Raw genomic sequence first — 10874 nt, 5'->3', positions numbered from 1 at the left:
AGTGTGCAAGATGGCGTCTGTCAGCTGAAGCACAAAGATGGCACCTGTGGAAAAGGAAAAATAAAAAAAAAAAGATGACACCTGCCACTTTAGCAAGGCAGAGGGAGACCAAAAGGTGGGATCCAACAGGCGCTGACACTGGAGAGGATCCCAGCAGGCCCCAGCCCCTCAGACCAATGCTTTAAAATTATAAAACGAGTCTCACGAATCTCACGTAGAGACTGGGCCCCGGAGCGGGCGAATCTGCGCAGGGCCGCTTTAAGAGCTGCTCCTCGGTTCGCACGGCCCCGCGGGTCTCAGGTCTCGCGCGTCTCGGGTCTCGTGGGTCTCAAGTCTCGCGGGAGGGAGCCATGTTGGTCTTCAAAGCTAGATATTTAGGGTGTTATCTCTGAGGTGAAGGTGTTGAGTTAGGTCCTAATGCAGGGTATAAACCCTTTGCTCTCAGGGAGAATTCCCTGGTTTTAGGTGTCCTCCTGATTGTGAGTCACGACACTGGCTATGGGGTTTCTAGCGAGACTGCGTACTCAGTTTCTACCTCCTTCCTTGGCGTTTGCTTCTGGTTGGCTCCATGCACAGAGACACCTGAATGTTGAGGTAAGATATTTAAAGACAATAATGATAATGTACGGAATGTATTTTCGTTTTTTTTTCACCCTGAGGCTGTTTTACTGATTAAATATGGAAAGAGCTCAAAAATTGCATTTATAATTGTGAAATTATAATTCAGTGGTGAGTCCATGGATGTATTATCTTGTTTTTAATACTGTCATATCTTTAGTTTTTGTTTTATTATATTTTAATTCTTAAGAGCATCTGTGTGTATGTTTGAATATAACATGCAAATAACTAAGTAGTATAAAATTCACAGTGGTGCCTTGGAATATGGAAAAAAGAGATAATATATGAACACTCTGGCTCCTAAGGGACAAAAAGGATTTGGACACATAATTTCAAGAGAGCCAAGATATCTATTCTGGGCTCAGAATAAGAACCCAGAAAACAGTGCAGCTGCCACTGACGTTAAAACCCCAGGCAACTTGCACACCTACTTACATACAACTACAGTGTTTTAAGGTTAGCAGGACAGCCAAAGAAGAAGAAAAAGACCATGCCTAGTTGGGGGATTATAGTGGGAAAACTTTTTAAGTAAAAGTTATTGTCATCTGGTGTTACTTTGTGATAGAGAAAAAAAAGTAGCTTTATATCAGCACCTGGCATCACTTTAATCTCCCATGTTTTGATAGATCTATGCTACCAGTAGAAATAATCTTGTTGCTCTCTGATGACATTTTTTCTCTCTCCTCACCTGCCTCTCCTACTGTCTCTTTCTTACCCTCCCTCCATTTCCTCCCTTCTTCTCTTGCTCCTTTTATGTATCAACTTAAATTTCAAAGTGTACTTCAAGGTAACCAACCACAAATTATTAGGACAGTAATCTTATCAATGCTCTTTAGAATGTAGCTATCCTAATTAATTTTGTAAGATTTCTCTTCAAAAAAGTTCTCCATAACTTTAGTTGCCTGCTGCTATTTTACACCTACTTGTTAAAAAGTTCTTCATGTAAGAAAGCGAAGAGGGAATTGGTGATATTTTTAAAAAATCTAATAAATTGACTAAAAAAAATTATTTCAACCTGCCAAGCTTCTAAGAAAAATCAGGTAGCATTTTATAGTAGGCAACAAATTATATTATTTCCCTGCTGTTGCTTGTGATAATCACATTACTTCCCAGCAACTCTCCAAGTCTTCATGTAGCTGTGAGGTATAATTCCATAGTAGTTTAGACACTCCATTGTAAATTATAGTAACATGAATTAATATGTATTTACTATATGAAGTGTTAATGAGAAAAATATTTGTAAGCTTCGTGTAGTACTATATTCTCTTTAAGGGGAAAAAGCCTTGTGTTAAGTACCACTTTCCCTTGTTATTCACAGTGAAGATTTATTGAACTGTCATTTTATAGGCAAATAATCTGAGATTAGCAGAGGCTAAGGACAGATTAACAAATAATGAAATATTGGCAACTTGGTAAAAAAAAAAAAAGTCTCTCAATTGATTATATCAGTCAAATAGTAGAGAAGGAGCAAAGTAGATGAGATAGAACATTTCCAGGACATATTCAATCACAATGACTTTTAGTCCATTTTGAGTATCCTTATGATACTTCTAGTGTTTCATTCAGTAGCCAGTAGCTGACATAGTTCTTCTGGATGCGTGCCCACCCCATTGACTGATGTCTTGATTGTGACTTGATCTGGCCAATGGAATGTGAGCAGAAGTGACAGTGTGCCTTTTCCCTCTGCCATGACATCAGCAATCCCACATTGGTGCTGTTCAATCACTTTAGGTCACTGAATAAATAAGAGATGGAGCAGAGGTCTTCCAGATGGTCCAGCCCACAGTAGGTATGTAATGAGAGAAAAAAAAAAAGATTGTTTTACACAACAGATGATTTGGACAATCTTTTATTACTGCAGCATAACTTAGCATATGGTAAATAATACATAGTATGTCAAAGAGGTGAAAATTCCCTCTATCTAGAAAAAAGAGATGATTTAGATTGCAATCCTGTTTTTCTGCTTATACACAAAAGACCATAGATCTTTATAAAACTCAGATGCCAGGGAAACCTTAATGTTTCCAAGATTACAAAAATTTCATTTTGGCCATGTGCAATTTTTAAAATCTTCATTTCAACCAAAATATAAAAGAAATACAATTAATTGATAGTTGTGATATTATCTGTGGTAGAAGATTAGATGTAACTGTGAATTCAAAATTAGATTTTTATGTTAACAATGGAATTCACAAAGAGATTTCATTTTTTTTCCATTAACAAAGAGCTGAACATGGGGGCAATTTAATTTGCCTCTTAGACAAGAAGGATAGTGATCAAAAACTGAAGAAAGGCAAAAAAAATGAGGATTCTCAAAAGGGAGTTTCTTGCTATTCTGAATGCATAATGTTGAGTGTTTTCTAGGATAAATTTGTACCTTAAAATTTTATATCTTAAATTCCACATGATTTGTTTATATAATAGTGGAGCCTTACACCAATTTTTGAATCAGTTGAAAAAGTTATGAAAGCACAGCTATTCATTGTATTACAACAGGAGTATCTTTTGCAGACAGGTTAGCCAAACTTACACAATGTTATTGAATTACTCAATTTGGCAGCCCAAATGCAAATTTGCTGATCAGTTTCTGGAGAAATAAATAATAGTCTAGTATCTGATATTATGAAAGATACATAGGCCTTGATCTTTAGATACTTCTTCAGAGTGAAGGGAAATATATTGCTGTTATCAACACGCCAGCGTGGAGGATAAATTCCCACTGCTGCAGTGAAAACCTGTACTTGCCACTGTGCCATCCCTCACATTTCTCTGCCTTTTTTTTTTTTTTTTAAGTTCATGTTGTTTTTCAAGGAAATCAAACAAACATAGATCATATTCCTAGTGAGAACATAAACTATAGAATTGTAGTCTTTCATAGAAAGGAACATTAACTATGAATTATTTACTGCCTTCTTTCTCTAAACCCAATGCTACAGTATTACTGCAACCTGGACACTCAGTTTCTGTTCATACATCTCTAAAGATGAAGAACCTAGTGTCTCCCATTTTTACATAGCTATAGCTATTAAAAAGTATTTCCTTATACTTGATTATACTCTGGCCATTTTTGGTTTTACTCATTAACCCTAATTCAGTCCCTGGAGTCATATTGATTGATCCCTCTTACATAAGAGATCAGAAATACTTAGTGTTCATCCTACATTGCTCACCTTTCTCAAGGCAGGGATTTCCTGCCTCCAAAGAAGTCTTCCCTTTTCTAAACAAATAAGTCAGTATCCTTCTACTACTTCCTATGTGGCAGGGTTTCTAATCCATGTGTCATTTTGACACTCTTCCTAGAATACACTAAAGATTTTATTTTCCTTAACATAGTAGTTTAGTAGGAGTATACTAGTATTGAGCCCAATCATCTGGAAAATGTAGTGAAAAGCAACAGCATCAGCCTCTCACTTAAGGTATTTCAGCAATGGGTTTTGTGAGCAATTATGCCATATTATTGATTCATTAGTGCTATTTATTAAGGAAATTCTTTAAATTCAGTTTATATGTGTGGTTCTATTACCATTCTCGGATAGAGCTATGGGAATATTTGGATCTAAGTTTCAAGTCTTAATTTAACAAAATTAAATTTTACCGTGCTAACCTGGTTGAAGAACTTTAATAGGTAAAAATAATTCCTACCAACTAAAGGTCATTTGAAGCTTTAGACATTATATTCTTCAGTAGGATCCACCTGTTCCTATAGAATTGTGCAAGGGAAAGCGTTGAGAGCTATTACCCCAGGATTGTTGCATCCTCATTCAAATCTCTTGTGCCCAGTAAAAGCCAAGCTCTGTGGGCTTCAGTCAGCTTACTCCCCTCCCATGAACTAAATATTGTAAATGACTACTAAGTCATCTTGCAAAGCCTCTGGTTAAGACAAGGAACTCCTAGCAACAGCAGCACAACTACCAGCCCCCATTCTACGAAGAGAAAGATGAGATTTTATTCTAAAAATACTTCTTACTATCTTATTTCTTATAGAACAATGTAGACACTATAATAAGCCTGACAGTCCCCTCAATGTGAGCTGAATTAATTGATTTATGAGAAGCAAAATAGCTATGTGGGCTGGACTAAATTGACTTATTAAAGATTAGACTGCATTAATTGCTTGCATAGTGGACAAAGGAACGAAGGGAGGAGGAAAGAAAGTACCTGAAAGAGGGACCCTTGCTAGTTTATCCATAGTGCAGGCGAACGATCGATCTACACTTGGGTGTGTCACTTGTCTCATCCTGTGTACACAGATATTTGAGCATGAACACTGAGAAGAAATGAGGATCTCCTTTCTCACTTAAAGGAAACTAGGTTTTCTGAGATGAAAAGAACCTTGGCTCTGAGCCAAGGGAAAACAGGAAGATCATGGGGTGACTAGGAAGTGTATAAGAAAAAGTTCAGACTTTCCTCAGAGCATGGGATTATGGAGAAGCCATGTGAAAGGCAGCCTAGTCATGATTAAGAAAATAGATTTTGGAACCGAAGAGAGCTGGGTTCAAGTTCCTGTTCTGCTAGTTTTTGCCCATGTGTTCTTAAGCAATTTATTAAATTTTCCTGAGCATTGGTTTCCTTTGATGAGGATTATATCAATGCCTAAATCATTGAACTTTTCTGAGATAAACATGAGAAAATATATGAAGGTAGGTCATATAGTTCCTAGCATATGATAAGTATTCAATAAATGGAATCTTTTTTTTTAAATGCCTCTATTGTCTGAACAATTCTATATAATCCACTCCAGAATCTTTACATTCAAAATTCTCTTTCTCCCTCTGTATAGTTAATTAGAACACAAAATATTAGTTAAAAGGGCCTTAGAGATAATCTATTTCAACTTTCTTGTATTACAAATGAGGAGATTAAATGCCTTGCTCAAAATTCCTCTAAAGGAATTCTTAGTAGTAAAAGGTGAATCTTAAAATTTAACTAATTAGCAGTATAGTTTAAAAAATATTTGCATGAATTATGTACTGCAGCTTTCATCTACAGAGCTCTGCAATCATCAATTGAGGTGCAAATCACCATTGTGCTGTAAATAAATATTAATTCTCATTACTTATTTAATACATATTAAGCACCCACAAGTAAAATTCAAAACATAAAAATTATTCTTGCTTCATGAAATTTACTTATAGGTCTATCTGGTTAACTTTGCCTTCTTTTCCTGCGCACCTTACCAATATTTATCTCTGTACAAATGGGCCTTGGTGTTATCAGGGTTGGTAGCCTTTGCTAGTATTGATCATCTGTTGTGCATTTGACTGCTGGTACAGGACTGGAGATGGGAGAAAAGACTGTCCTTGCATTGATCTGTGAGTGTGCACTGCTAACCTGTAATTACTGGGCCTGGTTGTAGCTGTGTAAATAGTCAGTTGAGTAACATTCCCCCATACTTCATCCTTTTCAGGACTTCTGTGTCCATTTAGGGAATTGCGGCTTCCTGGTGCATCATGTCCATTGTGCTATTACCATATTTTAAAATAACCCGAGGGGATATTGCTCAAGTGATGATGGCCAGGTGGTCTCTCTCTATTGAGAGGAGGATTAAAAAAAATAAATAAATTGATGATGGCAAAAAGGATTTCAGACAAAACCAGGAAAATAGGAAAATATCTTGACTGTGGAGGACTAAAAGAAGTTGTGGGAAACTTTATCTCCAGAAGTATAAAAGGAGCTCCATTTGCACTTTTTTGTTGTTGTTGTTCGGTGGTTTGTAAGCAGCCTGTCCGACAGGTAGAGGGCAAACCTTGTTCCTTTGAGGTTGCCCTTAGCATAGTGATCACATGACATGTTATAATTTCCCAGGAGTTCCTGCATAAATCAAACTATCTCTTGGGAAGTATTTCCTTCCGCTTGCTCATGCAGAAGACAAATATGTCAACCACATCCTCCCTGGAAATGCTTCTCCCTTTTCTGAAGAAAAATAACTTGAAAAGAGGTAGTACTTTACCCCCAAGAAAAAGGGTGTCTTTGTAGACTAAGCAGAGGAGAAAAAAAGGTACTTATTATGTAAGATCTCTCAACCAAAAGAAAGAAAATGAAGGCCTTGGCCCTGATATTGCTACTGTAGAAATCCAACCGAGACCCAGGGCTGGTGACCCTGCCTCATGAGCTCCCACTGTCTGGGGCATTATATAGGCAAAATTGCAACAGAAAATGAAGGTTGGGTTTGATTCAGGGATTATAGTGGTTTAGAAATAAGCCGGTGTTTATGTTGCCTCCAAAGAGCTTAATAGCTTTAGAGCTTGAACTTTTGTGTTTGTTTAAAAAATGCCAGAGAACATTTTTTCGTTTTCCTTCTGCAGTAACTGTTGGTTGCTTCAAATCCTTTCGTGAATGCATTATGGAAAACTGGGACAGAGTTTTACCCCTGTTAGCCAAGTGCATGCCTGCTGAGGTTTTATATTAGAAAATGCAATTTTTTTTTTTAAACAAAAATATACAGTAGCAGCCTAAGCCATCAAACACAAAATTATGCAGTCTTGAAATGCATGCCTGTACCTACCTTTGGGCCAAACTCTCTTCTACCTTCCATTGATTTTATGCACACTATCAGCCAAACAATATCAGTTTTATAGATATAATATTTTAATGAGTTTAACTTTAGAGCATTTTGCCTTTCTGTGAACCTGAAATGAATTCATTTCACACACATAACAAAACTTCATTTTGTATTTATATGAAATTTTTGTACTGTCATTTATAGTTCAATGCTTAGAATATAGTTTTGAAACAATATATTGAATATTCTATTTGCTTGTCTATTTTATCAGAAAAAAAAAAAACCCTCATAAAGTAAATCGAAAATACCTAGTGAGCCTTCTAGTCCCATTAAAATTTATAGATACTCTTAGTTTGACAACCACCTTTTTGGTCTTAGTACCAAAGAACTATGTATTAGTAAAGAAGCTCTCATAAAACCCTGTATCAGTAAGGCAGTGTAAATTGTTTATCTTCCCATTCATTCAAACTCTTATTGAGAGAGGCATTATCGCATTGTGGAAAGTGAATGAAGTTTGGAGTTGGGCTGAGGTTCAAATCATGCTTTGGTGCTCACAGAATCTTGAGTTCTTAATCTATAAAACATATGTCAAGATTCACTTCATAAGCTTTTGAAGATTATTAAATGAAGTAACTGATACACAGTTACAAGCCTACTACTGGTACCTAGTAGGCTCTTAATCAATAGTAGTTATTGCTAACATTTTTAGAGCTTTACTATAAGGACCTTTTCTAAGACCTATGTATACTGCATCTGTTCGTACAAAATCAGTCATGCAATATACTGGGACATGACCCATCAGAATTTTTAAAAGTTATTGACTTTGAAAAGGTTTTTGGTGATGAGTGTCTAGAAAAGAAGTCACACATTTAAAAGCTGGGTTTTTTTTGTTGTTGTTTTTTTTTTTCTACACTGGTTCCATTAACTGATGAATACAAGCTTTTGTATTATAAGTCATGTGTCTTCTAGCCAAATATTTCAGGGAAGCAATATTGCAATAGAAAATCCTTTTATTTTTCTATGACTTTTTTTCCTGGTCCTTGAACAAGTTCATGTAGTATTAACCACAAATAATAGTTCATGGAATTTTCATCTCTCCAAAAGGGAAGTGAACTTGTAAGTGCCTTGTGCTCTGTAACCCATAAATTAAAGAAAATCCTTCCTAGAAGGATGTTTTATCAATACAGACATATACATAAATCACATCTTAATGATTGAGATTTGACAAATATAAGTTTAGCAGATTTCACTTTTTGAGGCAAGAAATTACCATTATTTAATTTGTAAAAGTATTTTAACTTTAATGTTAAATGTACATTTCATATGACCACTGACATTTTTTAACTCATTCAGGAAAATAAATTGTTAAAAGAGGAGAATACAATGTGATCTTTTAAAAAAAGTTCATATTCTGGGCATCTCAAAGATTGCCTCTCTAGAAACCATGACCTTTCTGCTAGAATGTAAGTTCTATGTGGGTAGGGGTCTTTGTTTTATTTGCTGATGCATCTGATGTACCTATAGTAGCAATTCCTGGCATGTAATAGGTGTTCAAACATTGCTCCTCGAATAGATGACTATATAATCAGAGCAGAATGCAACTGTGTATTGTGTGTAAATCATCACCAGTCTATTAAAGAGGGAGGGCAACAGTCATCACTTTAGTTATCTCTCTGTTCTTTGAAATTTTCCTGCAGTAACACTTGAAGAATAACAGAGAGGAAATCTGGAAGGGCTCACACTGCCCTCCACTTCCTTTGTAGAACTCGTGCTCTGCCCATCCCATTATCAACTTTTGTATTTTATTTTTTCAATTACAGATTATCTTGCTAAATATACTTTAGGTCTATTAAAATAAGACAACAAAAGGTTGAAAAGCAAATTTGAGGTTCAAAAAGCACCAAATATGAACTTTAAAAGATTTAATACTTATGCTTAATCCTCTGTCTGAATTCCACAAATTTCAATATTTGCTAAAAACAAGATATATACCAAACATTGTGCCTGACAGAAATTAGCTCATATAATCTTAGATGGAAAATTGTCTAAACATTTAACAATAGACAATTCTCAGGTCTCCTTGATGTTCAGTTCCAGTGTTTGATGTTTTCTTAATGTTTATATGTGCACTCAACAAATGTATGTATAGGTATAATATATATGTGTGTGTTTTCCTCTGATTCTGTTGTCTAAGAACTAAGAACAGCTGATTTTCATGATTCTTTTAATAAAGGTCATAAAGTCCCAAAATTGGAAAGCCTCAGACAGTGAAATGTAGTGACTTACCGAAAAAAACTTTTTCAACAACCCAGAAGAAACCATTTCACCAGCAACTTTGAAAGCTTAATCTTTAGGGTCTTTATTTTTTTTCCTTGGTTTGCAAGACATTTATATTCTTCTCACAACCTCACATAATTCCTAGTCCTCATCTTCTGTACTACCAAGCTGAGAATGTTGGGAGTCCAGAATCATTAGGCAAACTACACAGCTGCTGTCATATCCCTTGCCTCTATAATTTCCTCTGAATGATATATTTGTGCTCAGAATGGATAATCCAATGTTTAAAGAGGTTAATATAAAATGCTCACAATGGCAATTTTCTTTATATTTGGTTCAATACTATCTTCTCCCACTCTCCTTTATTTTGTTCTGTTCTTCACTATTGGGATAACTTATCCCTTTCTAAAAAGCACATGTGGAAATATTTGCTGTTGCCTATCAAACACAATATGGTTATAATAGAAACAAAGGACATCCAGGCACGAGGATGACTGGGACAGACACAAATGCACATTTCTAATGAATTGAGACTAAGAACAGCAGAACAGAATGAAATATTTTTCCAGATTAACTATGATTTACAGGCAAGAACTTAGAATGCCCTCTAGCAACTTTCTCTGCAACGTGAAAATCTCCATTCTTCATGCATTAATTAATAACTAACAAAAATTTTATGAAGCATGTCTTATGTCAGGAACTGTGGATTATACTGAGACAAAGGACAAAAAAATAGGATATATTTCTACCTTTCAAGAGCTCAAATTAGAGAACTATACATATAAACAGATAATCACAATATAAATTTGTAAAATCAGTGGTATTGTAGTCAACTACAGGGACATTGCACGAAAAGCAATGAAATCTGCCAAAGAAAGTCAAGAAAATCACAAGAAAAGAGGTAATATTAAATTTGACTTTAAAAAGAAGGGAGAATAGTATAAACAGAAGAAACTACTGGTCCCAGGCTGCTGAGTTAAGAATACCTAGAATGTGAGTTATGGGGAACATGATGAGAAACAATTCTGGGAAGATAGAGTAAAGCTTTACATTCCTAAGGCATTTTGACTTAGTTGCAAAATCAAGGGTTTTGGATCAGGGCCTTATTTTACCTATCCTAGAAACCTCTAGTACTGGAAGGAGAAGTAGAGATGGGAGTAAAAAGGGACTATTGGGAAACGGCAGTGTTAGGAGTGAGTCTTTTTCTTTTTCCAATGTTGGCATTCATTCAGTGAGACAGGTTCAGATGTATTTTGCCAAACTCAGTCATTAGGGTCTTATTGTAGAACAAAGTAGGAATGTCATATTTAATGCCCAAGCTTGTCAGAAGAATAAGTTGCCCCTGCTAAAATTCAAATGTAAAGGTAATAAAAGAACCATTTACAGATATTAGTAAACTCTTCAAAGATAGCAATCTCTAGAAGAAGAATTGCACAGATCTTATTTCTGCTACTCATGTCTCCCTCAGGTGGTATCT

General features: G+C 35.6%; 1 protein-coding gene across 2 annotated transcripts in view; it reads left to right on the top strand.

The window, feature by feature from the left end:
* The first annotated feature begins 396 nt into the window (after positions 1 to 396).
* Positions 397 to 10874, top strand: part of NR3C2 (nuclear receptor subfamily 3 group C member 2) — a 746291-nt gene continuing 735813 nt past the window's right edge. For both annotated transcript variants that reach the window (XM_036234281.1, XM_036234280.1), the window contains exon 1: positions 397 to 594. The gene's annotated coding sequence lies outside the window, so the exon portion shown is untranslated. The remainder of the gene's footprint in view (positions 595 to 10874) is intronic.

This window comes from Rousettus aegyptiacus, unplaced genomic scaffold (assembly GCF_014176215.1).
Source record: "Rousettus aegyptiacus isolate mRouAeg1 unplaced genomic scaffold, mRouAeg1.p scaffold_m13_p_16, whole genome shotgun sequence".
Taxonomy (NCBI): Eukaryota; Metazoa; Chordata; class Mammalia; order Chiroptera; family Pteropodidae; genus Rousettus; species Rousettus aegyptiacus.
The sequence above is the reverse complement of the archived record's forward strand: the minus strand, read 5'-3'. Positions and strand labels throughout refer to the sequence as shown.